This window comes from Trachypithecus francoisi, unplaced genomic scaffold (genome assembly GCF_009764315.1).
Source record: "Trachypithecus francoisi isolate TF-2019V2 unplaced genomic scaffold, Tfra_2.0 Lachesis_group21, whole genome shotgun sequence".
NCBI lineage: Eukaryota > Metazoa > Chordata > Mammalia > Primates > Cercopithecidae > Trachypithecus > Trachypithecus francoisi.
The window spans coordinates 40,324,409-40,333,478 of record NW_022681467.1 but is presented as its reverse complement, the minus strand read 5'-3'; the positions used below and the strand labels follow the sequence as shown (position 1 = coordinate 40,333,478).

Sequence of the window (9,070 nt, the reverse complement as noted above, 5' to 3'; positions counted from 1 at the left end):
TGGGAACCTACAATGGGAGAGATTCAACTGACGAAAGATTTTTCTGGTAAGGGGTGATATTATGGGGTTGTTAGCAGGAGCATTTGTCGTATAGAATTATTGGTGATGGCCTGGATGCGGTTCTGTATGAATTGAGAAACTGAGCGAAACATACAAGGTCTGAATAAAAGAAGGAGAAAAATAGGTATTAAAGGACTAAGAATTGGGAGGACCCAGGACATCCAATTAGAGAGTGCCCAAGGCGGTTCAGCGTAATTACTTGCTTGGTTGGTGAGTTTTGGGGCTGTATGCTTGACAGAGTCCTCCTTTTCAAGTTGGAGGCTGAGCTTGGTGAGGTGTGTTTTTAAAAGACCATTAGTCTGTTCTACCTCTCCTGAAGATGGAGGATGGTAAGGGGTATGAAGATTCTACTGAATATCAAGAGCCTAAGAAACTGCTTGGGTGATTTGACTAATAAAGGCTGGTCTGTTATCGGACTGTATAGAGATGGGAAGGCCAAACCAAGGAATTATGTCTGACAGAAGGGAAGAAATGACCATGGTGGCCTTCTCAGACCCCGTGGGAAAGGCCTCTACCCATCCAGTGAAAGTGTCTACCTAGACCACGAGGTATTTTAGTTTCCTGACTCGGGGCATGTGAGTAAAGTCAATTTGCCAGTCCTGGGCAGGGGCAAATCCCCGAGCTGGATGCGTAGGGAAGGGAGGGGGCCTGAACAATCCCTGAGGAGGAGTAGAATAGCAGATGGAACACTGAGAAATGATTTCCTTGAGGATAGATTTCCACGATGGAAAGGAAATGAGAGGTTCTAAGAGTCGGGCTAGTGGCTTGTAACCTACATGGAAGAGGCTATGAAATGACGACAGAATAGAATGGGCCTGTGAGGCTGGAAGGAGATATTTTCCTTGGTCCAAGAACCATTTGCCTTGTGTGGATAGGTGGAAGTTTCAGTGGGGGAGTAGATGGGAGTGACCCACGAGGAGGAGAAAAACTGGCCATGAGGCACAGAAGTTGGAATGCTAGCTGCTTCTTTAGCTACCTTATCAGCATAAGCATTGCCCTGAGCAATGGGATCTGATGCCTTTTGGTGGCCCTTGCAGTGTATGATTCCAGCTTCCTTTGGAAGTAAAGTGGCCTTGAGAAGAGTTTTTATTAAAGAGGCAACAATGATAGAGGACCCTTGCATAGTGAGGAAACCTCTTTCATCCCATATAACAGCATGGTGGTGCAAGATATGGAAGGCATATTTAGAGTCAGTATAAATATTGACGCGTAGTTCCTTTGCAAGAGTGAGGGCTTGAGTTAAGGCAATGAGTTTGGCTTGCTGAGAGGTAGTGGAAGGGGGCAGAGCAGTAGCCTCAATGACAGATGTGGAAGATACCATAGCATCGCCTGCCTTTGCCGGTGTGTGGTAATTAGGCCTGGTGGAACTGCCATCAATAAATCAGGTGTGATCAGGGTGAGGAACAGGAAAGAAGGAAATATGGGGAAATGGAGTGAATGTCAGGTGTATCAGAGAGATACAGTCTTGGGGGTCAGGTATGGTATCAGGAATAATGTAGGAGGCCACACTGAAGTCTGGGCCAGGAAGAATGGTAACTCTGGGAGACTCAACAAAGAGTGAGTACAGCTGAAGGAGCTGGGGAGCAGAAATTATGTGTCAGGTGTGAGGAAGAAAATAGATTTTGGGAGTTATGAGAACTGTAGAGAGTGAGTTGAGCATAATTTGGGATTTTGAGGGCCTCTAAAAGTATTAGGGTGGTGGCGGTTGCCACACAGAGACATGATGGCCAGCCTGAAACAGTAAGGTCAAGTTGTTTGGACAAAAAGGCTACAGGGTGCAGTCCCAGTCCTTGTGTAAGAATTCCGACTGCACAGCCCTGCACTTCGGCTGTGTGTAATGAAAAGGGTTGGGATGAGTCAGGGAGAGCTAGTGCGGGAGCAGTCTCTTACACTGTCTTCAAGGAACAGAAAGAGGAGTGGGGAAAAGATTTAGGATCTATGGGGTCAGCTAGGTTTCCTGTTGTGAGTTTATATAATGGTTTTGTTAGGATGGCAAAACCAGGTATCCAAAGGCAAAAGTATCCAACCACGCCTAGGAAGGAAAGAAGTTGTTGTTTTGTAGAAGGGGTTGGGGTTTGAGAGATCAGTCGGACAACGATTGGCAGGGAGAGCACGTGAGTTTTTATGAAGAATTATGCCGAGGTAGGTAATGGATGGAGAAGAAATTTGAGCTTTGGAGGGGGATACCCAATATCCCTTGGAGAATAAACGTTGAAGGAGAAGGAGGATGTCTTGTTGAGAAGATTCAAAGGAGGGGCTACAAAGTAGAAGGTCATCAATATATTGAATAAGGTGAGAAGCAGAGGGGTGAAAAGAAAGTAAATCATGAGAAAGAGCTTGGCTGAAGTAATGAGGGCTGTCCCTGAAGCCTTGTGGCAGTACAGCCCGAGTAAGCTGCTGGGACTAATGGGTGTCAGGGTCAGTCCAGGTAAAAGCAAAGAGAGGCCGGGACAAGGGGTATAGGGGAATAGTGAAAAACAATCTTTAAAATCAAAAATGGAATAGTGAGTTGTGGAAGAAGGTATTGAGGACAAAAGAGTGTACAGGTTGGGCACCACAGGGTAGATAGGCAAAACAATTTGGTTGATAAGGCACAGATGCTGAACTAACCTGTAAGACTTGTCTGGTTTTTGAACAGGTAAACTGGGAGAATTGTAAGAAGAGTTTATAGGTTTTAGAAGCCCATGCTGTAGCAGGCGAGTGATAACAGGCTTTAATCCCCTCAAAGCCTGTTGTGGGATGGGATACTGGCATTGAGTGGGGTAAGGGTGATAAGGTTTTAATGGGATAGTAATGGGCGTGTGATCGGTTGCCAGGGAGGGAGTGAAGGTGTCCCATACTTGTGGGTTAAGGTGGGGGGATACAAGAGGAAGACGCAAAGGAGGCTTTGGATTGGGAAGAAGGGTGGCAATGAGATGGGACTGTAGTTCAGGAATAATCAGGAAAGCAGATAATTTGGTTAAAATGTCTCAGCCTAATAAGGGAACTGGGCAGGCGAGGATAACTAAAAATGAGTGCATGAAAGAATGTTGTCCAAGTAGGCACCAGAGTGGGGGAGTTTTAAGGGGTTTTGAAGCTTGACCATCAATACCCACAACAGTTACGGGGGCAAGGGAAACAGGCCCTTGAAAAGAAGGTAATGTGGAGTGGGTAGCCCCCGTATCGATTAAACAGGGGAAGGACTTACCCTCCACTGTAAGAGTTACTCCTTGGCGTCCATGGTGGTCCAGGAGGCTTCTGAGGCGATTGGGCTGCATCAGTCTTCAGCTGCTAAGCCAAGGAGATCAGGGAAGGAGTCGGCCAAGGAATGTTGGGTTTGGGCTCCAGGGGCTTTAGGAGCAGCGGCGATGTGAGTCAGACAGTCCAACCTCCAGCAGGGGCCCACACAGACAGGGCACAGCTTAGGAGGAATGCCGGGCTGCAGGCATTCTGAGGAGTAGTGGCCAGGCTTTTGGCATTTGAAGCAGGGTCCACGAGGATGTTTTGAAGGAGCCCCCGGAAGTTATAGCTTGGATATTCTGAAGTTCTTGATGCTGGAGACATGGTTGTGGGTTGTCTTACAGCAGAGGCAAGTAGCTGTAACTCAGAAATGTGTTGCTGTCTGGCTACCTCTTCTTTATTATTGTACACCTTGAAGGTGGGGTTGATTAATTCCTGTTGTGGGGTTTGAGGGCCGGATTCCAATTTGTAAAGCTTTTTTCTAATGTCAGGAGCTGACTGGGTGATAAAATGCATACTAAGAATAAGGTGGCCTTCTGGCCCCTCTGGGTCTAGGGTAGCAAAGTGTCTAAGGGTTGCTGCTAAGTGGGCCATGAACTGGGCTGGGTTTTCGTCTTTACCTTGGGTAGTTTCTTTAAGTTTGTCATAATTAACAGCTTTGTAAGCTGCCTTTTTAAGCCCTGTAACTAGACAGGAAAGCATGTAACCTCACCTAGCTATACCTGGGGAATTGGCCTGATAGTTGTATTGGAGATCTCCTCAGGGAACTGCTCTAATGCCTTCCTGGAGGTCTGGCTTAGTGGTTATCAGCGTGAGATTGGGCTAGAGAAAAAACTATTTCCCGTTCACCTGGGGAGAGGGTAGAAGTTAGGATGACATTTAAATCACTCCAGGTTAAATTGTAGGACAGAGTTATATATTGGATTTCCTGTACATATTTAGTGGGGTCTGATGAGAAAGAGCCTAAACGCTGGCTCATTTGGGAAAGGTCTGACAGAGAAAAAGGCACATGTATCCTGACTATGCCTTCAGCTCCAGCCACCTCTCTAAGAGAAAATTGTTGGGCGGGTAGGGGAGAGCTAGTCGCAGAACAAAACTGTAAACCAGACCCGGTGTGAGGAGGGAAGGCAATAAAAGGGTTATAGGGTGGGGGAGCAGAGGCTGAAGAAGAGTTGGAGCCTGATTTAACCTGGCAGGGAGCGACCTGAGGAGGACCAGTGTGGGGAGGAGGTGAGAGGTCAGACGGGTCAGTAGAAAAGGAAGATTCACAAGTTTCAGCGAAGCTTGGGGTTGGGACTGAAGGGACAGGCGGGAGGGAAAGAAAGAGGATTTGGGACATATTGCATTGGGAACAGAGACTAGGGAGGGAATGAAGTGTGAAAAATGCCTGGACATAAGGCACCTCAGACCATTTGCCCATTTTTCAACAAAAATTATCTAGGTCTCTTAGGATGGAGAAATCAAAAGTGCCGTTTTCTGGCCGTTTAGAACCATTGTCAAGTTTGTATTGGGGCCAAGCGGTGTTGCAGAAGAAAATAAGATGCTTAGGTTTTAGGTCAGGTGAGAGTTGAAGAGGTTTTAAGTCCTTGAGAACACAGGCTAAGGGAGAAGAAGGAGGAATGGAGGGTGGAAGTTTGCCCATAGTGAAGGAGGCAAGTTTAAAGAGACGGGTAGAGACACGGAGAAAGGGGTGGGGAGCAGTCCTGGGCTGCAATGTGGGTGAGCAGCCAAAGCAGGTGTCCCTGCAATTGACTTGCCACCAAAGGAATGTGGGTAAAAGACCAAGGTAGGCGTCCCTGTGGTAATCAGACACCAATGCAATGTGGATGAGTAATCAGGCAGGCGTCCCCGCAGTGATTAAACACCAAGGGAAGACTGTCTTCCCGAGTTCGTGACTGGCGCTGGAGTTTTGGGTCCACAGATCAAATGCGTCTCCTTTGTCTCTACTAGAGAGAAAAAAAGAACTAGAATTGGAAGGACAGGGAGATTGAAGGGTAGCAAGAGAGGGAGATTGAAGGGTAGCAAGAGAGGCTGGAGAAGACAGCGAAAAGACCACTTACCCAATTTGAAACTGATGAGATGTTCCTTGGGCTTGTTGGTCTGAGGACCCGAGGTCATAGGTGGATCTCTTCACGGAGTGAGGGTGAGGACAGGGAACTGGCCTCCCGAAGGAGTCCCTCTGACCCGGGTCTTTGGCACCAAATGTCACGTGCGTCCATGTGAAGGGACCACCAAACAGGCTTTGTGTGAGCAACAAGACTGTTTATTTCACTTGGGTGCAGTTCAGCTGAGTCCGAAAAGAGAGTCAGCGAAGGGTGGTGGGATTATCATTAGTTCTTATAGGTTTTGGGATAGGTGGTGGGGTTAAGAGCAATGTTTTGGGGGCAGAGGGTGGATCTCACAAAGTACATTCTCAAGGGTGGGGAGAATTACAAAGAATCTTCTTAAGGGTGGGGAGATTACAAAGAACCTTCTTAAGGGTAGGGGAGATTACAAAGTACATTGATCAGTTAGGGTGGGGCAGAAACAAATCCCAATGGTGGAAGGTCCTCAGTGAAGGCTATTTTCACTTCTTTTGTGGATCTTCAGTTGCTTCAGACCATCTGGATGTGCACGTGCAGGTCATTGGGGATAGGATGGCTTAGCTTGGGCTCAGAGGCCTGGCACAAAAGACCTGAAAAGGACAGCTTGAGACCAAAAGAATGTCTCTCCCTCTCCCCACTTTCTTTTCTTTTCTTTTTTTTAGTAGCAGTTTACTCAAAAGGTAAACAAAAAAATCTTTTACTATCTCTCATTAATACTATATGAGGCAGGGCACGGTGGTTCGTGCTTGTAATCCCAGCACTTTGGAAGGCCAAGGTGAGTGGATCACCCTGAGGTCAGGAGTTCGAGACTAGCCTGGCCAACATGGCAAAACCTTGTCTCTACTAAAAATTCAAAAATTACCCTGGCATGGTGGCCCATGCCAGCAATCCCAGCTACTCAGGAGGCTGAGGCAGGAGAATCACTTGAATCCAGGAGGCGGAGGTTGCAGTGAGCCAAGATCGTGCCACTGCACTCTAGCCTGGGTGGAACAAGACTCCATCTCAAAAAATAATAATAAAATAAAATAACTATATGAATATCTAGTTCAAAAGAGAAAACTGATTCTACTTTTGCATCAGTGCATTATAAATATGAAGGCTAATTTTAATAAAGCCTTATAAATCATCTAATCTCAATCAGCCTTGACCACACAAGGTAATATTTCCCTAAACCTTTGATAACTTCTTACAATTTTTCCATTCCTCTTTCTTTTCCCAACTTTCTATATCCATTCCGTTAATCTATTTTATTCTTTCCTTCTTTTATCCCAATTTGATACAGCCTTTAAATAACCCCTAAACTAGGCAAAATCACTTACTCTTTAACAAAAACCACATACTTATGTCTTTCTTATAGTCTTCCTTCCTAAAAACGTGTCTTCCTCTCCTTACATATTCTGAATACAGAATTGTCTTCCTTCTGGTCTCTAGTGTTAGTTACCATATATTAGTCAGAATTTTAAATCTTAGTAATCTCAATTTATACTGAAAATCTAAGAAGTAATTTTTTTTTCTTTTTTTAGACGGAGTCTCACTCTGTCACCCAGGCTGGAGTGCAGTGGTGCGATCTTGGCTCACTCCAACCTCCACCTCCCAGGTTCAAGTGATTCTTCTGCCTCAGCCTCCCAAGTAGCTGGGACTACAGGCACACACCACCACGCTCGGCTAATTTTTTGTATTTTCAGTAGAGACAGAGTTTCACCATGTTGGCCAGGCTGGTGAACTCCTGACCTCAGGTGATCTGCCCGCCTCAACCTCCCAGAGTGCTAGGATTACAGGTGTGAGCCACTGCCCAGTCAGAAGTAATTTTGTCAGTATGTACTATAATTTATGAATACACATTTTATAATATTTGGAAACACAAGCTTTCTAATGGAACAATTTTTCAATGTGGAATAGGATACTTTTAGTATTGGATCTTAATATCTCTCTTTTTTTTTTTTTTTTTTTTTTTTTTTTTGAGACAGGGTCTTGCTCTATTGCCCAAGCTGGAATATGGTGGTGTGATTATAGCTCACTGCAGCCTCAAACTTCTAGGCTTGAGTGATCCTCCTGCTTCAGCCTCTCGAGTCGCTAGGACTACAAGCATGCAGCACCACTCCTGGCTAACTTTAAAATTTTTGTTTTGTAGAGACAAGGTCTCACTATGTTGCCCAGGCTGGTCTCGAACTCCTGGCCTCAAGCAGTCCTCTCACCTCAGCTTTCCAAAGTGCTGGGATTACAGGTATGAGCCACTACACCCAGCCCCTAAATATCCTTTGTTTCTCTGAAATAAGAAACCAAAAGTATATGAGCTTAAACTTACATGTAGTAATTAATGTCTTAGCATTATATCTTATTTGGAAATGATCTAGATATTCAATAAATATTCATAGTTTAATTTAGCTTGGCAAAACTCTAAAGTCATAGTTACCAAACAAATTTGAAAAACTTTTGTGGCCATCGCCAAAGCAGGAGAAGCCAAAATGAAGTTTGATCCCTTTGTGACTTCTTTCTTTTCGTTTTTTGTTTTGTTTGTTTGTTTGTTTTTGAGATAGAGTCTTGCTCTGTCGCCCAAGCAGACTGCAGTGGCACAATCTCAGCTCACTGCAGCCTCCCACCTCCCGGATTCAAGTGATTCTGCCTCAGCCTCCCAAGTAGCTGGGCTTACCAGCATGCACCACCACGCCCAGCTAATTTTTGCATTTTCAGTAGAGACTGGGTTTCACCATGTTGGCCAGGCTGCTCTCAAACTCCTGACGTCAGCTTCCCAGTGTTGGGATTACAGGTGTGAGCCACCACACCTGGTGTTAATTAATTTTATTAAATATATATATATTTTTTAATGGAACGCTTCTGAATTTACGTGTCATCCTTGCACAGGTGCCATGCTACTAATCTTCTCTGTATCATTCCAATTTCATTTTATTTATTTACTTATTTGTTTATTTATTTATTTTGAGACAGAGTCTCTCTCTGTCACCCAGGCTGGAGTATAGTGGTGCGATCTTGGCTTACTGCAACCTCCACTTCCCGGGTTCAAGCAATTCCCCTGCCTCAGCCTCCCAAGTAGCCAGGATTACAGGCATGTGCCACCATACCCAGCTAATTTTTGTATGTTTAGTATAGATGGGTTTTCACCATGTTGGCCAGGCTGGTCTCGAACTCCTGACCTCAGTTGATCCACCCGCCTCAGCCTCCCAGAGTGCTGGGATTACAGGCGTGAGCCACCGCGCCCGGCCTTCATTCTAATTTTAGTATATGTGCTGCCGAAGCGAGTACCTCACTGAATTTTAGACAAGGTAGGAAATTTACATTTCAAAGCACAGAGAAGAAATTTAAGCTTTCCAGAAAGCCGCTTAAGATTTACATTTTTTTTTTCCTTCAGCAAAAAATCATACCAACAAGAAAGGACGCAAACAGAGAGAGGGACTCACCATATCATTGAAAGAGGAGTTTCAGTCACCTGAAAAAAATCCCCCAAAACAAGATCCAAAATAGAAGCAGCAGAAAGGCCCTATTGTAAAAATTATAGTCTGAATACCTGCTTTTAATTAAGTTGACTTTGAACTACAGAGCTCTTAAGAAAATATTTTTATCAGGTTGTAGCCAGGTAAATAACAAACATTCTTGATTTTATTTTTGTTTTTGGCTTTTCCTCTCTGGAATTTACATTAAGAAGAGTTTTGTAGGGGGGCATATTTGTTTATTAGAGGTCTCGGGTAATC

At 44.9% G+C, this 9,070-nt stretch overlaps 1 pseudogene; it reads right to left on the bottom strand.

Annotated features, from left to right (window-relative positions):
• Nucleotides 1-8,181: 8,181 nt before the first annotated feature.
• LOC117069209 lies at nt 8,182-8,282 on the bottom strand (annotated as a pseudogene).
• Between the last annotated feature and the right edge of the window lie 788 nt (nt 8,283-9,070).